General features: G+C 42.2%; 1 long non-coding RNA gene across 1 annotated transcript; it reads left to right on the plus strand.

Moving 5' to 3' along the window:
• The first annotated feature begins 7,587 nt into the window (after positions 1 to 7,587).
• LOC135245638 (uncharacterized) lies at positions 7,588 to 15,846 on the plus strand. The gene is made up of 2 exons (XR_010327317.1): positions 7,588 to 7,731; positions 14,897 to 15,846. It is a non-coding gene; the product is annotated as an uncharacterized LOC135245638 (long non-coding RNA).
• Positions 15,847 to 20,367: the final 4,521 nt, after the last annotated feature.

The following is a 20,367-nucleotide window of genomic DNA, read 5'->3' on the forward strand; positions in this document are numbered from 1 at the left end:
AGGGAAGAGAAAAAAATCTATCTATTGTCCTCTGAACAACGATGGTTCAAAAAGCAACTTACTTGCAGTGGAAACTGAAGCTTGTGCAAATCAAGGAAACAGTAAGAAGAATAGTTTTCTAGAGTTCACTTTTTATACGGAAGGCAAGAGGCAGTGAACGGGGGGGATACCTGAAGTCTGGAGAAGCAGTCGGTGCGGCGCGGTTGAACAATAGCTCTCTTTGAACAGAATGACCCCGCGGTGGCAGGGCTGTACGCGAGCTGATCACCGCAGCCCAGCGAGCGGACCCATCCAGAAGCTCAATGAGTCCGGGATTCTCCCCCATCCATCAGCCCCACATTCAGCCATCAGGGAAATGCACAGGGTTCACGTACAAGGCCAGAGAGCTACACTACAGGAACAGCCCTCCACACTTTACACATAATTAAAAAGGATATTTACTGCACTGGCATGCACTGCCAGCTCTCTCAGGGTGATTTTAGTATAAAACACCATATCTGAAAACCCAAGAGGTGGACTTATGCCAGAGCTGGAATCCCATGATGCTTAGCAATCTCCAAAAGGTGAAAAGATTTTGGAATTCTAGGTCCAAAAACGAAAGAACACAGACGAGCGCTCAAGTAAACCCAAAACTCAGTGCAATTTCATGCCTCTGAAATAAAGCGAATGACCAATATCCATATGAACTGATTATTTTCTAAGACATATCCTACACTGCACACGTTCCCAGCACCCGCTGCAGTTTCAGTTACTTCAGAGTCAAGAGGACAATGTACAGACACCGATAAAAAGGAAGTGGACAGAGTGGACAAACTGCATCATGAGATCATAACAGCAGAGTAAAAATACTAAACTGTAAAAAATGGACTAAACTGTAACTAAAAACCAAACATGTGTTCAATAGCTCTGATAGTTGTCCTGTTTCCACATGTCTTCTACCTCCAACCCATTTCTTGTTTACTTTTCGCCCTCTCTGTCACTTTAATAACATGTTTTTTTTTTTTTTTAAATGCCGGGAAACATAGGACGAGGTGATCCCGAGTTCAATTTCACTTTAAATTTATTGTGTCTCGTTTGACACCAGGAAACATCTGCAATACATCCCGGACGACAATACGGAACACATTTCCTTTTAAAATAATTAACAATAACCAGGCAGATATGGACGCACCGGGACAAAGAAGGAAAACACAGGAGACTGATCTCAGTGAAATGAATGCTAAAGAGGGGCGTTACTGTGAACCTTTCATTTGAAAACGAGCAGCTCTGACTGGAAGCTCGCTCCTGAAAGAACTGAATATAAACCGCAGAAACAGCCCTCAGTGAAATGCACCTGTATGATTTATTTACTTTTGTTTCACTCTTCTTCAAGAGCACCGGTAAAAACTCCTCGAAGCGAGTTTTTGGATGTAAGCGCTGAAGCAGAGCACCTCCAGGCTGTACGCAAAGCCTGTATCCTGTGCCTGAGCACTAACGATCCGCCTCGCCTCCCCCCCCCCCCCCCCATCTGTCTGACCGTTCCCCCTTCAGTTGCTATGATACAACACAGCTGAAACCATGGTTTTGAAAAACGCACCACCCCTGGGAAAACTAATCCAAACACGCTGTGCATGACGGGCCAAATACATGCTGCACTTTGTTTAAAAATTTATTATTTTTTTTTTTTAAATCACACCTTGTTTTAAAACAATAACTAGCTTTTATTTTTTTTCTAAGAACTAGAAGATGGAGACCTTTTCAGAGAAGTTCACTCGATATTTATTCAATGTTCCCTTCAGTGAGCTTTGCTGATCTAACATCCTCCTGCAATTTAACGGCTCCCACAGAAATTATGCAAGCGTGCGTTTTAAACATTAAAATCTGCTGTCATTAACGCCGCTCTTTAAAAGCTGAGGACTCCCAGCCTCGGTAAAGAAAACTTACTGACGCAGAAATGAACTCGTACGACACAGCAGGCCGACTGCAGGATGACCAAGTGGCAGCAAAATCATACATACCCAAAAGCATCAAACGGTGGGGAGTCAACAATAAATAACACAACGAAACAAAGTAAGAAATATAAACGTTTTCAAGAGCTTAGAAGTATGGAATTCATTATGTGCTCAAACAATCAATCTGTTGGACGTCACAATTTTTTTAGCACATTTCAAACAATAGTGAGCATCATAGAATACTGAATCTCAGCTTTTAAGGGTCTAGCATCTCACAAATCAGCACAACCTGAAGTTGGATCTTTTCCTTGCGTTTTTTCCTTGAAAGAAAAGTACACTGCACAGTATGAACCACAAACGGCGCTTACTGCACTTACAGTAACCCAACTACCTGCCCAAACATCACAAGACATTAACATAGAGAGACTTTGTGCAACTTGTGTCAGGTGGTATTAGGTGTTCCCTTAGTGACTCTGGCCTAAGAGTAATTTTACAATCACTAATTACATTAACTACCTATATCTGTGCTACCAGTCAGAGTTACTCAAAATGCAGTACATGGGAGGAATTCTCACAAAGCAAACCGAGCAAACCTTTGGCCAGACTAGCCTACAGCAGGAATGTATTGAAGAGGGATAATGGGATAATACCAGCCCAGAGCTCAACCGATTTTTATAACATCACAGAATAAAACGGCATCGACAATATATATCATTAGTATCATATATAATTAAAGTAGAATTATTATAAGCATTGAAACCACACCCACAATCTATACTGTGATTATCAAAAAAAGTGCCGCCTCAGAATTCTGATGTAGCCATTTTGGAATGCAAAAATGCCATAAATATCATGCTTCACTCATAGACCTGTCAGACAAGCATTTTGGACGTCAAGTTCGACGTCAAGCTCCCATTACACAGACGCTCCAGGTTGTCTTTCAGTCATCATAAAAAAATAAACCGACTATGATGCTTTCAAAAGAGTGGGACTGAAACGAAGGAAAAGCAACTGGGCCTACTACTTTCACACAGAGGCCTAAAACATTTACGGAGCGCTCTTAAAACTACTCACGGTCACAAAAATGTGTTTATGAATGCAGAAATAAACTGCTCAGACCCCTCTGGAATTTAAAACTGGACAGGAAGGAATGGCACAAAGTCTGCAGAGATCTGTTTTATTTGCTCACGGGATGCGGGTTCACTCAAGAACTGGCTTTACTCGCTGTATCTTTAAAGGGCCTGAAGTTTTCTTGGCATAAAAGGGAAGAACTGCAAGTTCAGCCAAAGCAGACAATAAGGCTGTATGAGGGAACACGCCAAAATGCAGGGAGATTCAGAGCACAGGCCCATTTTTCCTATATGATTCACGCTGGAAAGAAAAGCATTTCCCTGTCCTCAGATGAACTTTGTGTGCTTTCCGTCAAATCCTGCAAGGAAATATTCAGTGGAAAAAAAAGCTTCCCCACAGAAGAAAGCCTTCACGGCAGATTCTTTGCTCGCAGCAAATTAGGTCATGCACACATACTGTAAAATCCCCACAGACACAGAGACAAGATATAAATACACACGCATGCATGCAAGCATGCCCTACACTTGGAATATTTTAAATAGTCTTTGGGAAAGGAAAAAAAAGAGAAAAGAAAACCACACACACACACGAAAGGGCAGGGGAAGAGAACAGCCTGAGAGTACATGAATAGCTTCCCAACTGGGTCCATGATTCATTCATTACTCTGCACTGCACAATACTGCGCAACCCAAATGGAGACGACATGCAAAAGCCTCCCTGTAGCTCAGTAGTTCCCAAACTTTTTCAGTCAGGCTCCTCTTTGGCTATAGGACCCATCCCCCCACCCCACTCCCAAGCACACACACGCACACACCTCTTCCCATCAACCCCCCCCCCCCCAATGATTAGGGTGTTCCCCCATAAATACCCAACCTGGCTCTCTCATCCTACCACCGATTCATCCTGATTTATTTGGCTAAAAAGTAGTTCTCTCACTCTCCAATTCAGCTGATGAGTTTGATTGTTCTGGTGCAAAATGGCTGTCGTGGGTGCTACACATTGCTGGTGGTTGAAGTGAGTTTCCCCTTCACCACTGTAAAGCACGGTCAGCATCTGGCAAAGTGCTATAGTACATACGTTTCATTCATTCATTCACTCCACAGGCCACTACAGTTGGTGGGGCAGGGACCACCAGAGACCATAGGCAGGTAGACTGCAGAACCTCACTAGACCACAGGAGGCCGCTGTTGGGCGATGAGACACGGTCAGCCTGCCAACCGAAACCCTCCCTCCCTGAGCAATGAGCCAATCACACGCTAGTAACACCACACTACTGGGTTACCGGCTATAGCTGGAACTGACACAAAACTGAGGGGCTCACCCACATACTGGAATTACATCTTAACATGATGTGCCTCCAAACCGCCCATGTCCACTCACAAATAGAGACGGCTGACACCACATGCTGTCAAAAAGGTACAACCATAAATATAACACTGACAGTACTAACCATGCGGCCACAATCAATGCAGAAATAAACACGGACTCAAAATCCACAGGAAAACTTCATCGAACAGTTAAATGAAGCACCATCAGACTGAGGAGCAGGTAAGTCATTGTCACTGTTCTTGATGGCCCCCGAGAACAAAAGATGTCCAATTATTCTGACCCGCTCAGGTCATCGAAATATATCTTGGATTGCATTTGTTTTTTGTTTTTTTTTAAGTCAGATTTATTCACAAACTGCGCACCACTACCCCTCATAAAGAACTTCCTCGCCCAAGACAATGTGAGAATTAAAGGTAGTTTCCAGCCAGAGGCTGACCTGGGCTTTCCTGCAACCTGTTTACAGCAGGGCAACCTCTGCTCCATTGTTTCAGGACACATGCGTTCGACACGTGTGATTTAAAAAAAACAATGCTGTCCCCACTGACCCCGGACAGGAGATCACCACGTAAGTATTCATATATCTTCCAAACAAGTGATGTTTATGCAGCCAATAGAGCCAGGTTGTGACAGAGAAATCACTAAGTTGAGCTTCCTTCCCTTTCAGGCTTGAAGCCTGCCAAACTCAACAGCACATCAGCGTCTCTCCCAGTCAGAAATATTTGGGAAAAGGTGGCAACAGCGCACACAAAATATTAAGCCGCTGGAAACGAAACGTGGCTTTAATACTCCAAATGAAAAAGGCGAACAGTGAATGCGACTGGTTTGCATGATCGGTAATTAAAGTGCACTGGCCATTCTCTTTATCTGTTTGAAATAGATGACTGACTGTGTGAGACTGTGTTCTGAAGCACAGTCCATCTCCAGCTGTGCTCTGAAACTATGGGCTGTGCACTTGCTGCTTAGTGGGTCTTTATTTAATGCTCCTGACCAGCAGTCTGAAGCTGCTGGAGGACTGGGCAGACCCCTGCACGGACTTGTTTTGGCCGAAGAGGTAGGCCACCCCTACCCCAAAAAAAAAAAAAAAAAAAAAAAAAACATTTCAACAGACTGGTAGTAAAATTAGAACAGAATTCAGGCCATTAATTCATCATAAACAAAAGTGGGATGGAGGGAAGCGTTAATATGCCGACGGACAGCCGGAGATCCACAGAATGGCACTACTGCAGATACAGCAGGCAACTGCCGCAAATCAATAACAGGATTTAAAAAAGAAAATACCTATGGATAAAAGCCTGATTCTTCAACATTCAAAGAGAGTCAATGTGAGAAAGACTGAGTCTGCACGATACTGAAAGATAATTAGCCTCCAAAAAAAAAAAAATAATAATAGTAATAATAATAATAAAGACCAAAGCACTGCCAAACCATCATGTAAATATTCAGCAGTTGGTTCAACTACAATCCTCATTGTTGTAACATTGCTGTAATTATTTTATTTAATGCAAGAAAAATACTAACTTCACATGTACTTTCAACAATTGCATGCCAGTAACCGACCCTCTCAGAACCAACCAACCTTTTTTTTTTTAGGTGATTAACAGGCCAATTAACCTTAAAACATATAAAACACAAATGTAATGCATTTCACACTATACATCTGTGCTTTTTTATTTTTTAATATATTTTTACAATTGTCTATATATATATATATAAATATTTCTGGATCCCAATATTATACATCACACACATACAATTTAAACAGCCATAATAAGCTTATATTTAAAATAATGGCATATTATTGTTTTGTATGGTGGTCAGCCATACAGTGCAGCCAACATACCTGTCCAGAAGAGTAGTAGTTCTGTAAAATTTGAATCTCATACAGTTTGACTGTCCTGCAGTGATTTTATTCTCCTTTAAGCAGGTTGGTCTGAAACACATACGCACAGGTAATAGATACACCTGTAAATAAGCAGCAGAAATTTGTGTTTTTATACATTCAGTGATAAATGCTCTGAAAAGTGGGGACTGCAGATTTTAAAATGCAAACCTTGACTTCCAGAAGCATAATGAACCTGTGGTTTACATCAGTCATGAAAAACAAGATCTTATATTATGTCTTTAATACATAATTCCTTTGCTCCCTTTCTAAATCCTGCTGCAAAGTCATGAGTATGCTATTGAAGATTAGAATACATTGTAAAATAATATTTAAAAAAAGTCAACATAATGGACTAAGTTAGTGTTATATATATAAAATAGACAGCTGACTACTGCATGAGACATTTCTTTAATATTCAAAGACATATGGGCAATAATAGCGAAATTAGAACAAAAAATTAAACCCAGTTTTATGGTATCCTCTACTGCCTGCAGATTAGAATATTTATGCAATTTTGTTTCATACACAAATGTGTAAAAACAGACTTAAATATGTACACTATAGCAGAAATTCTCATTTTTAAAGTAAACTATCCACTATTTTTTTTCCGGATTGAAAAGTGTGTGAAATCAAGTGCTCAATCTACACAGTATCATTCTTCAAGTATTTTTATTTTTAAAGAATGTGGACATTATTTTGGGGGTCATCAATTAATGTGCCACAAATTTGCCACAGTTCGGAAGGAAATGGCAGGATTGTTATTATTATTCAATAATAATATTTATTATTATATGATGCTGTTGTTGTTGCAATGTAACTATTAGAATGCTACCTTCTTGGCGCTTTAGATTTTCTTGTAGGCCTGACAACTTTTCGGGGGGCAGCCTTATTTATTTTTTAATTGGAAAGTTAAAAGTTACACTCAGTTGTAGCTTAATACTGAACTATCAATCGGTAAAAGAGCCGAAGCAGAGCACATTCCCTTACCCAAAATATAGTCTGCAAGACAGTGCTCTCGAACATGAATACGCTATAGTTTAAGGCACGCATAAGATACTAAAAATGTAGGCTATAAGCATATGATCCGAATATTTTACAGGCCTATATGCTATATAGTGGTGGATGGCATCCATTTTTAATTTTAAGCAATATTAGAAACTTACGTTGAATGCCATATCCGCTTTGCCTCAAACACCAGAAAGCATTCTCGTCTCCTTTCCTCTTCTGTTTTCAAATAAACACGGATAGTCTATTAGACGACGGATAAAAAAATGCAAGAATGTGAATTCCACGATTTCAAAATCATGCCGTTATCAACCAGTGAAAAACGTATTATTCACTCAATTTCTGCACCTCCGTTACTTTCGTTAGAGCAGAACAGCTCAGCGTCAAGGAAGCAACGAAGGAAATCTGCCATTTGTAGCCTACCGTCCGCTCTCTGTGCGGAGTGAACCGAACAACCCCAGGCGTGAACCAGAAAATGTGAAGCACGGAAAACTTATTTCACTCGTTCTGGAGGTAGGATTCATTTTGCTCAGTATTATATTAAAACAGAAATAAGATTTTAATCCATAGTCACATCAGTGAACTTTTCTGCCCGCTGCTTTACGGAATGCATATCTCTGAGTCGTCTACAGATTACTAAAGTTCATTTAAGGTGAACTGCAATTCACCACAAGACTAGGCTAAACATGAGTCAGTTTGCAGTGGGACTACTGCATGCTCCGCGTTAATTTATATTTTAAAAATCAGCTCTCATACCTTGAGCTTGCATATTAGCTCACAATTTTCGTCACAACAGCACACAAGATGTAACAAAACTCAAATAGCCGACATTTAATCTGTAACAGCCGTGCAATTTTGCAAATGGGTTCGCAATTGACGGGAGTTCCGCTTATTCTGTAACCTAATGGTAATAAAACGTCAGCACTTCAAAGCAAGTCTACCTGCTTTGCATTCGACATTGTATTTCGCCAATCAGCAATATGCTTCAGTGGCTATACTGTTTAGATATGCGTTTTAATTTCACTACAAAATAAACATGTCGCCACAACAGGCAACTGCTCCGCGACAAGCTGGGTCGACTTATTCGCTTTTATATTTATAGGAAAGTAAAGTTAGACATTCACAAACTAGTTTAACACATTTAACAAGTGTAACAACAGTTCATCCGGGTCGGGATAAGCAGCCTGAATTCGTCCGCAAGATTAGCTAAGAGGAGTACTTTCTGTCGGAAAGACACGTCGCCTAGGAAAACAACTTAATCTCTCTACCTTTTAACATTCTACAGTTATTGCAGTATGAAAACAAGCGATTTGCCACACGTGACATAAGTGCGCATATCAACATACGTCCAGCGAGGCCGTCCGGGTCCTGTATCTTCTATATCAGACTGGACATCTCGCACCTGTTGTTCACCTGCGTGTTTTCTGCCCGGCAATGCGTGCACACCGCAGCACGTGTCCACTCTGGTCATTAATTGCTGATCAGCTAAGGACCATAAAGCGCATCTGATGATATGGTCAAAAAGTTCCGTGGAGCTCCTTCCTTGCTTAGCTCGTTTTCACACGTGCGATTAATTGCTAAATTGATTCATTCCAATGACACTGCAGCCCGAGATCTGTCTACGAATTATTACCGCCTGGGTTCTTTCCTTTCGGCAAATAATTAAAAAAACTTGTTGGTTATCTGGTCAATACATTTTAATTTTAAGGACTGTCGATATGAAACTGTTTAATTCAGATGCTGTAAGTGTACACAAAATAGAATTATCACAAGCAAAAATCCATTCTAAAATTAGCCAGAACCTAAGTGCAATTAATAAGAACATATTACATCAAATATTAGTAGGCCTAGTTCATGTTCATTCAAAAGTTTATTTAATAATGATAATATAGCCTAAAGAATGGAAGCTCACAAAAAACATTTAAGGTAAGCATATTTTAAAAATCTTCAAATGTAAATGTTTGAATTAAGGCGAATGTAAATAGTTGTTTAAAAAATTGTTTACACACATACACGCACACACACAAAAAGCACTTAAGGCAAAATAATATTTCATACTTTTTCAATGCAGACATATTTCCATCAAACAATAAGTATCAGTATATTTGTCAATGTTCAACTTTTGCTGCAAAAGATTAGTGTAATATCAAATTACAATAGTTGCTGATCTGGCCACATAAGTAAAACAAAATCTACAAGACTGATTTTGTATTCTTAGGGCCTATAAAATTGTCTTACACTGTGCCTCGTGATGTAAAACGGTCAGTTTTCTAAAACAGATCAATTCAGTGCTACTTGTGAACATTGCAGTCCAGCTACATTGAGACATTTTGTGCTCAAAATGTAATAGAGAAAAGCCTGAATTAACATGTTATTATAACAGTAAAAATAAAATTCAAATCATCTTTGTTGCAGAGGACACATTTGCAAATTGTTAGGCTTCGCGAATAAGGGGAATGTAACAATGTTAAATAAACTGTATTTACCTCATACGTAACTCGGTGAGATTCCTGTTCTCTCTCTCCATGTGAAAACATTTTTAGTTGAAAATTAATTGCTTCTTTAACTAAATGCCGACAGACAACATTACAGTTTTTGAGAGAAGTAAAAAAAAAAAATCATAATTATAAAGGAGAAAATTGGTTCCAATAAAATAAAATTTGGGTTTAAAAAGTTCAGTCTCAAGGTTTTAAAAAGATCAATGTCAATGAGATCAGTTATTGCATCCTGTAAATATGAACAGGCAACAAGTCTGTTTTATTTACAACTTGATGGGTTTGTGATTTGCTAGTAGAATGTATTCACAAACAGCTCATTTATGAGCTCTCATGCTTTTTTAGTAAATGTAGGGCAGGTTTTCTGAATGTACATTTTTGATTAAACAAAGCAGCTTGTGAACTTGATGAATATTGAAAAGAATTTTAGCGGCAAGAAAAACATTTGTTGAAGATTTAACTGGGAAACTCAATTTAACTGGTCTCTCAAATTTTTGACTTTGTAATCTATCAAAACAACCTGGTCAATCAGTTTTATTTGATTTTGAAAATGTTTATTTGGATGTGCCTAATATTAAGTATGATAATGGTATGAGTTCATTATAAATCTATTACTCAGCAATGTTTAAAAATAACACAAACATGCACAGACACCCAAAAAAACAACAACAAATAGACAGAGACAGACAAGCAAAAACACACACACACACAGACAGAAAGACACAGACACACACATGCACGCACACACACACAGAAAGACACAGACACACACACAAACAGACACACACAGGAAGACAGACAGACACACACAAACACACACACACAAACACACAGAGCACTGGACCTATACCACTGGCCATGCTGCGGCAGAGAGAGTCATTGACTTCGCTGTATCTGTTATGGATTTCCCAGAAGTGTGGGCCTGCGGTCAGGACAGATATCCCCACTGACCCCGGGCCCTGCAGACTATAGGACTGATGTGTGGCCCGCCAGTGACGTCTCTTCCCCAGCGTGTGATTGGACGCCACGCCGCAGGGCGGTCATGTGGCAAGGCCAGTGAGGTCAGAATCTAGAGGGATTAGCAGGGAGGTGATTGGGTTCATGTGACCAATCATCCAGGTCTTCTTGTGCGGCAAAACAACTCAGGGGGAAAAAAAACAACAAAAACAAAACAAGTACATCGGTCTTTGAATACATGCTGCATGCAACACCGATAAGCTTTTTCTGATCCAATACAAAATGGAACTGAAGTTAATGTTGCTTAAACCCTGACTGTAGGTAAGGAAGTGGTAAAAATAATTTTAAATCAAGTTTGGCTGCCCAACAAATTAATTAGTAATGTGTAAAACTTGGTAACACTCAGTTAAGGACAAATTGCCTTAGTTTGTCACTAAACGGATCAGCCCTATAGCGGAGAAAAAATTATATATTTTCCCTATTATATACATTTCCATATTTCATTCACACACACATGGAAAATGAATAAAAACCACAGTATGTTACTTGATATCCACCTATGGCAAGTCTGTAAAACTGGCTGACTGCCAGGTCTGTACAGACCTCAGCAATCTTACTGTGCTTGTGGCAATACCAATCCAGTCTGACAGCTTTGCATAACATTGTGGAAACCACTTAAGATAATTTTTTTTTAAATGAAACACTTGTATAGGGGCTGCAGTTATACTGGTGCGTGACATTTACACGGCTGTTTTTGATTTAATCCGACTGCTGGGTCCTCTGCTGTGGACAGCGGAAGTGATTGGGCTCTCAAGTCGCCTGTCAGAGATTCATGTGGTCTCCCGCTTCCCGCCCCTCAGCCTAAGCTTTCCCCGGGAACAGCTGTGGGAGAGACGGTGTGGATTTACACTGTGCTGACTCAGCCAAAAATAAGAGCGCCCCCCCCCACCCCACCCCAGTAAGTTAGCAGCAATAATGCTAAATAATAATGTAGTACATTTCCCCTCACGATCCCAAATGTGCTGTACAATGAAGGGGAGAAGCTCACCAATTTGAACAGCGGCCATTTTTGTAGCAGAATGTTGGTCACACAAATGGGTGGAGGAGAGATTATTATAAGCTGATGACCTTTAACCCCTTCATCACCTTTTGCTCTCCGTGTTCTGACAGGGTGGGACTTAGGCAAGCAGGTGCCTCTGTACCTTTAAGAAAGGTAGTTCACCTTCACAGAAAGGTAGTTTAGCTTTGCTGATTATGGAGATGTGCAGGGTGCCATGTTAAAATGTAGTGTGTAAGCGTTATGAATCATAAGGGAAAGAGAGATGCAAAGCAAAAACTTATGCAAAATGAAACTATAAAACTACTGCTATTGAGAAATTAATCTTTTTTCCTCAGCAACATGAATTCCAATACAAAAATAAGCTGAGGGAAACTTAACTAAATAAATAAATCAGAAACTCGTGTTAATGGATGAGATGGCTTGTCAAATTGTAGCAGCTGTGACAGACACCACAGCATAATCTTCAATTAATTCAACTGATGGCAGCGGATCTGCCTCTACCTATCCATTGTCTTAGAGACAGCCATTCTGATTGGTCGAGGCGCAGATGGTTGCTGGCTGGCTGGCCCAGAGCTCAGTGCAGTTTGCCCAGGCTCACTCTATTGTTGGACTACAAATAAGTGGCTAGCTGCTTACCCGAGTGCACTGACGTGCTTGGCCTCAAAAACAGCACAACTGGGACAGAATTTTTCCTCCTTATTTATGTCGACATTTTGCCAATGGAAAGAGGGAAAAAAAAAAAAGGGTTTGAAAATGTTGTGCCATTTAAGAATACTACCCTCTCTGTAAAATGATTAATTTATCAGCCATTTGTATCGGTTTACATTTTCTGTGTAAAACCACATTTTTTAATTGCTGGACACGGTACAGCAACATTTTTGGCTCTTTTCCCTTTAAAGGTTACATCGTTCATACACCAGATTAATTTTCCAGGTCTCGGAATCATCAAGAATCCTTTAAACTTCCCCACGTTAATAATCAGTCTTTCATGAAGGTTCTCGGGTTCCAAGACCATTCTGCGCTTAGAGGAAGTTGTTTTTTTGGACTGAATATGCTGCCCTGTTTGCACAGGAACATGATATTTCATAAGACTGCTTTCCAGAACTCTGTTTGCCTTCGCCAGGGCAGGAGATGTTTGGAAGTGGGTCAGATCTGATGAGTCTCAAAAGCTCTAACGCTAATGGGTACTGTTACTGCGGAGGGAAAAAAATCCTAGTTTCTGTTGCTGCTTGAACATTCTTTGGGTTTTACCTGAAAAATATCCACGTGGAATCACAGCTCGCCCAACCACACCCCTCCCTCCCCCCTCATCCCCCCTCAACCAGTCTCAGAAAAAAAAAAAAGAAACTAATCAAACTTTGAAGCCTACACTGTTTGTTATGCTCTTTAACTTCAGATCAAATGTTATTTTTCATGGAAAAGGGCCAAAGGCAGTCAGCTTTGAAGCTGATAAACAGGACCGTTGTAAAAAAGAAAAAGAAAAAAAGGCCGAGTTTCAAAGTGCAGGAGGAGCCCGTACTGTACTTCTGCACAGAGGCCTTTTTCAGCCCTGAGCAGACGGGAGTCCTCCGGCTCGGTGCAGACCCCTGCGATGGAGGCCCAGCCAGCGTTACTGTACTGGAACGGTCTGAACGGAAGCTTGGACTGCAGCTTTCAGGCTTTTGAGTGGTGACAGTGACGTATGAAGGCCGTACACTCTGGGGGAAAAAGTTTGGAACTAGCAGGTTGCAGCCGCAAATCGTAACCGAAGCCATTTCTCCAGAGCAACACCAGTAAACTAGTCATATAAATTTAAAAAGTAAGCTATATAATACAGAGGAGTCTCCTGTAAAAATAAAATACAGTATACATGTAGCAGAGGTTCAGACGTGGCAGTTAACATCCACTACAGAATGTGACATCACCGCTGGATGAGCGAAAAGTTTGATTGGATCTCCTGGCCGGAGACTTTGCTCATAAGAGGGTGTTTAACACCCTCAGAGTGACGATTAACGACGGCTGCCGTGAACGCCCGTGCCGGGTTACGGCTACACGTTTCTACGGTTACACGCGCACAACTCCTCTCCGCGGCTACAGGCTTGTTGGTAAATTATTAATCGGGGATAGGGTGTCCTCACGCTCGGGGTCACTGGCGCTGAAGTGAGAGAGGTCACACACGGCGCGAGTGAAAGGAGCCGCACGCTACGCTACAAGGATATGGCACACACGGCTTACATGGGCGTGAAGCTGTCCTATAAAGGCAACTTAATGATTTAACAGTTTAAGTCTGTCTCTGTGTAGCAAAGAGTCACAGAGAAAGCCATCTCAAAACATCGCAACGTCAGATTGTCTGTGCAAAAGGAGACACTGGTCAATTCTCCACACGGTAAAATGTTCATTCAACTCTTAACAGTGCGGGTGTACCCTGGGGACCGTATGTACTCTAAGAGCTGATTTAAAACTGAACATTGTACTGTGAATCAAAACAATGATTAAGCAGAGCTGTGTGAGAGAGCTATCAACACATTCTGATTTACTAAGCTCTGACAATGAGTAAATCTTTACTCTTTACCCCCCCCCCCGGGACATTATAAAATTCCTTAAAATTAGCCAAAGCCAGGCGTCTGGGATCCAGAATTATGAAGCACAATTCGCTTCTGCGTATCCAGTTTGCGTTACATTAAATCTACCCTTATTAATTAGAAATCTTTCAATCCTTCAATATGCTCAAAAATAACTAATAGTCTGAGTGCGCGCCTTTTAAATGTGCACATACACACACGCAGGCACCCAAGGTTAAGGTTCCCCCTTTATCTGCCCACCCCTCCTTCCTGTCCCCCATCCATCCCTACCTCCTTCACTCCTCCTCCTCTCCTCTCCCGCACAGATAAAAGCCCCGTCCATCCACTGTCCTCCTCCATGCTCTCACTGCCCCCTGCCTGATGATGTCATCACACATCTGTCACAGCAACAGGACGCCAGACACACGGTGTGAGGAGGGGGGGGGGGTGGAGGGAGAGACAGAGAGGGAGAGGGACAGAGAGGGATCAAGAGAGATGTAGGAGGGAGAGAGAGAGAGAGAGAGAGAGAGAGAGAGAGAGAGGGAGAAGCCTCACTGCATTGTCCTGTTTCACAGATTCAGAACATATGCTAACATTAACTGCTTGTTCTGTCCTTTTTCTCCCAGAAGACGTACGGAAAGAGAAACGTCTGTGCTGTCTGCTGTATTCATCACCAGGACTTTTTGTTTTTATTTGGGAAGAAAGAATCTGGCAGAAAAACGATGGTTGACCCCCCAGGAAGTTTCTGTATAACTTATGGACAGCAACAAATGTTTTTTCAGTTCATAAATTGCCTTCATTCTGATTTTAGCTGGTACCAGGTATATTCATCTACCAGATACAATTTGATGAAAAAGAAAAAAAAAAAATTTTCATGAGGTAAATAAGTCTAAATACGCCCCCCCCCAAGCCAACATTAGATGGAACTCAGCCTTCAGTAGCAAAAAGAGTGAGACGAGATTTAGCATGAAATGAAGGTTCTGTCACAGCGATTTATGACTTTACGATATCTAAAATAGTTTTTATGGTCATGCTCACTAAACACAGTCTCAGATGGGTGAGGTTGCTTCTGTGATGAAATATTGTGAAGCCCTGTCCCAACTCCCATTCTCTCCAAAGGAAAAGCACTGCTGGAGCATTACAGTTCAGGAAGTCATTCCAAACCGTGCCAGGAGTGTGTCCAATGGGGTGGCACTGGCCACCTCTGAAATTTGACTGACCACCCCAGATGCCACCCCTATTTTTCCAACTAAAATATCGCATTATCATTGGCTAATTTTGGTGATAGTGCGACCCCCCCCCTTTACAGAGTGTGACCCCCATGAAGAAAATCCTGGTAACCCCATGAACCCTGCAAATGACTAAGTAGCTAAAATAAATAAATGTGCCCAAAGCATTTATTCATAAAGCTGCTTATAAGCCTATTCTGTACATTTCAGCGTCGTTACTACATTTTGACTTTGATGGCTGAATTGGCATCAGTTTTTGCATAGTACATGTTATGACATATTGTGACATGTTATAACATGTTGTGTATGATGAACACCCTCTTTATAAATGCTTTATGTAGTAGTTATGTCATGCATATCTATGTATACTTTGTATAGTTACACAACTACATCTCCTCAAAGTTTGGGGAAGATTACAGTACATTCTGTATTTGCATATGTTTGATCAGTGGGATTTTGGCCGGTTTGGGATGACTGGGTTTGGGACACCATGCTAAAAAAACCTTTATGAAAACTCCCCATCATTCAGAGAGGAAATGATTGGACCAGGCATATTCTGGACCCTAAGGAATGTGTGCAATCAAGAAAACTTCCCTCATTCTCCTTTTTTTCCCCAAAACCAATGCACCCCCAGCCCTGCCTATTCCAGCTCCCTTCAAAGTCCGGAACCACTAATGAAGTTATTAAGTGTCTGCATGTGTGCTGTGTGTGTGAGAGCATCTAGCAGCTCAGTGAGAGCTTCGGTTATAATTAACACACAATGCTGGAAATTACAGCAACACGCGGGGCGAGCTGTGGAAACAAAGCTGTCCAGCACCCACTGCACGACAGGAATGACAATGAACAAACGTCCCTGGGCAGAGACCAAGGGCACTTCCTGTCACATGACCAGTGGTGGGGAGCAGGGGGAGGGGGGTTTGGGTTGACAGGGAAACGGTTGAGCCCAGGGATATTTCCTGCCACAGACATGTGGGTAGCGACCAATCAAAATCAAACAGCTGCCAGTCCCAGAACCAGAATCAGTGGCAGTGGCAACAGACCTACTGTACAGTAAGGAAGAGCAAGCAGCAGAGTCCCAGGCTTCAGCACAGTACAGCCTCCTGGACCTCAGTGCAGACAGCAACCAGCAGCTCAGAACCATGCCATTACACACACACTCACACCATTAGGGGAACCCTTCAATTTCTCTGTAGCTTCAGTAGATTAGTACCTGCTCAGCAGATGCTCTTTACAGTACCCAGGAAGACACACGCAGCTCACAGTTTCCACAGTATTGCATAAATTGTTCATTTAGTGCCGGCAGCTGAGGTGAATTACCGAGCGCAAGGACACGGAAGCAGCGCTTCTCTCCGGATGAAAAGCTCTTGATTGTTCAGCTGTGGTTTTTGAAAATCGTGATACTTTTAGATACTCCTGAGGCCCCTCTAATTCTACCGGTGCTCCTTACTGCAAGGAGCACGGAATTGTGAATGTAAAACATTGAGTCTATTAATTTTCTTTCCAAAGCCATTTCTCCTCAAGTGTAAAGTCTTGCTCTAAAAGCCTCACCGTCACTTAATATGGAAAAGGATGATGTGAATAAATGCAAACACTTGCAGTTACATAATGTAATTACTTCAGCCGATAATATTATTTTATAATATAAATTTAAATTATGAAGCATATAGTATACAGCTACGTGATATTTAATTTGCAGTGACAAAAAGTGAAACAACGTACTATTGGTTGAAAGGCACGGCATGTCACTCAACATGCAAAATGTAATTCCTGTATAAACAAAACAAAAATGACAAGCATTTATAGACATCGTGGATTAAATGTTTATACACCGGTACAGTTTTTTTTCGGTTGGATCATGATTTATTGATGAGGGTGGGCTTAATAAAAAAGGACAGATTTTATCCACTGAGATTCAGTAATGGCGATACTTGCCAAAGCGGTAACAATTAAGATGGCGGAATGAGTAGAGGACACCAAGGACTACTGCTAGACCTCTCTGCGTTTGTGAGGGTAAAGGTACTGTGAAACTTCCCTCTGCTGTTCACCAAGTCATGATGTACAGAGCCCCCTTGTGGATCTTTTGGGCCAGTGCACTGACCTTGAAACGGCAGAAGTAGAAGCTTGTTATAAATATGCTAATCCTTATCTACTGAGCTCCTGGCATTTTATTTTATTTTTTTAACGCGTGTGGAAACGCATACGTGGGACACGTCCCTGTTCATCTGAACAAGATGTGACAGGGCATAAGTGCAAAGAACCAAATGCATCGCGCTGAACGGGTACATTCCTGTACGAGCCAATAGGAATACCTGTAGCTTTAAACGTGGAAACCAGGCTTCCACAAAAATGTGAAACATGAACGTAGCCGTGGGAACACTGTCTGAGAACCAAGTGGATCAGTAAATCAGCATTTCTGTGTTGTACAGTAGGAAATGCTCCAGATGAGGAGTTCATGGCAGTCTCTGTCAAAAGTGCTGCTGCCCAGGACACAGACAGTCATAGCTCTCATAGCTACAGTCTGACATGATCACTCTCGCACGACTACTCCAGCCACCGCCCTTTCAACAGTGTCACACCATCTTCGCTCCCCAGTGCTACAAGCACGGAATACTGTGTGTACACGGAGGCAGTCTTTGGAGCGGAGTTTTTAACTGAAAGAAATGGCAACAAAAGGAGACCTTCAGAGCTGTGTCTTCCCAGGAGGTGGGGGGGGGGGAATCGAGCAGAGGAGGGGAGGGAGTAAAAAGGACTCCAAATAAGAGAGTCAAGGAGGGTTAACTTATCCGAAAAATCACCCAAACACACAGTAACAGAGGGACCTGCGCAGTGCAGGCTGCAGCTGCACCCCTCGGCGGCACTGAGGAAACGATCGAGGGAAAAGCGATCGAGGAGGCAGGAGGCTAAAAGGGAAACGGTTTTCTCTAAAAGCATCAGTGCCCACTGTGTGGGCATTTGACTAATTTCGCAGAGAAAGCCGCGCAGACCGCATTTCCGTCCCCGTGAAAGCGAACGTGCCGCGGCGGGCAGCCATGGCAAGGACAACGCTCTAGAGCGCCCTCTAGTGTCGTACGTGTCTGAGCAGTGCCCAGAGTTTAGAGCTGGACAGTATCAATTACTCTGTCTCCATCTACTGGGATATCTGGTATACTACTTGTATGTACTTAAGCATATTTTGGTTTCAAACTATACATGCATAAAAGCATATATTACACTAGATTTTTCACAATTCATTGGGGAAGAGTGATAATGATGGAAATAGTATTTGTCCACATATTTTCTGGGAAAATTCTGCCACATCATCTAAGCTTGGGGTCCCTATTTAGCCCATGAGCAGAGCAAATTCCATAAAATTTTGGAAAATTTTATTTAATTTTTAGTTTTCCTCTGACAAAGAGGAAAATGCATAAAGACAATATTACACCTGCTAGAAACTGCCGGTCAACAGAGAAGAACCGAAATCCAGTTTCATCCAGCTGCCTCCCAGATTAAATTATGTATATACAGGGGGGAAAATGTCCGGAGAATCAGAAGACGCGAGCGACAGGGCTGGAAATGAACCCGCCCGTTTCCTCTTTCCCTCGCTCTGAGGCCTCGCTCTCTGCTGCCATTACTGAATAACTCAGCAGTTTCTGATTGGGAATGTGCGATGGACGCGTCTGATCCCTTCACCGTACACATCTGTAAAGCATCCGGGGGGGGGGGGGGGGGGGTGCCGGAAGCCACGCCCGGGGCCACCGCCACTCAGAACATCGCTAACCCTTAAAAATTTATTCCACCGCTTTGTCAACCAGATGAGCCTGTCGCTACTGTCCAACGTGGAGGACATCGACGCCACCGCGACACAGTCCGCTACAGCGCCCCCCCCTGGCTTCACCGAGCCGCGGCGGGGTCAGTTAATGATGACTGGGAGCCGTACGGCGTCTGGGGGTGCGTGCTACAGCGTGCCCCCTGTTTACCAGCTGTGAGCCAATCGCGGGGCACGATTGATGTTCGCTGACCTATCAGCGAACCCCTAGCAGGAGTCCACGCGCCGCGCGGCGCTTCACGGAGGGCTCGGCCTGATTGGTCCCACGGCGATAAACATTAAGCCCTCTCGTGAGGTCGCCAAGAAATTTTTTTTTTACTGAACTCGCGTCGAGCTGTAAAATGAAACCAAACCCTTTTAAATGCTGGAAAGCACCGGGCTCATAATGCTAGACTACACCATGACTGAGAATTCCATCGCGGAGGCATCTGAGGTAACGTCTTCAGCGCTTCCTTGATCATCGTTTTTGTTTTTTTTTTTCTATTTCAAAGCAAAACAGAAGAGCGTGTCCTTCGCTAACTGTGAGAACAGAGACGGAACCCGTAAGTGGCCTTTTCTCATCGTCTAACCACAGCCCATAGTGAACTCTCAGAATAAAGGACATGCCTTCAGCATGGTCTCCTCTTCTACATACAGACAGAAAGGCAGACAGTCTGGGAGTATAAGCCAAAAAGCAGCTGCTATTTTGAACCCTGTGGAGATGTTCCAAAATTACACAGCCATTCATCGATTTGCAAATATTACTATTGAACTGGTAGTGAGTACTTTAAGGGGAACAAATAGCATGAGTATCTGCAAAACTCTTTTACACATTGGTGAGCCATGAGGCGAACAATACAATGTTACGAACAGCAGGATATATGAGCATTAAAAAAGCACTACCTTCCACAAGTCAGCGTGCCAACCTCAATATTGATGAAACTGGATGAGGAAGTTCTAATCTGTTCATTTGTACAGTCAAATCTCTCATATCTTGCTTAGTGGATTTTTTAGTAGAACTTCACAAACGTATGACAGGTGGGTATTGCGGTTACCTCTAGAGTAAGTTCCTGTCCTGAGGGAC

The sequence above is a fragment of the Anguilla rostrata genome, chromosome 19, assembly GCF_018555375.3.
Source record: "Anguilla rostrata isolate EN2019 chromosome 19, ASM1855537v3, whole genome shotgun sequence".
NCBI classification, from domain to species: Eukaryota; Metazoa; Chordata; class Actinopteri; order Anguilliformes; family Anguillidae; genus Anguilla; species Anguilla rostrata.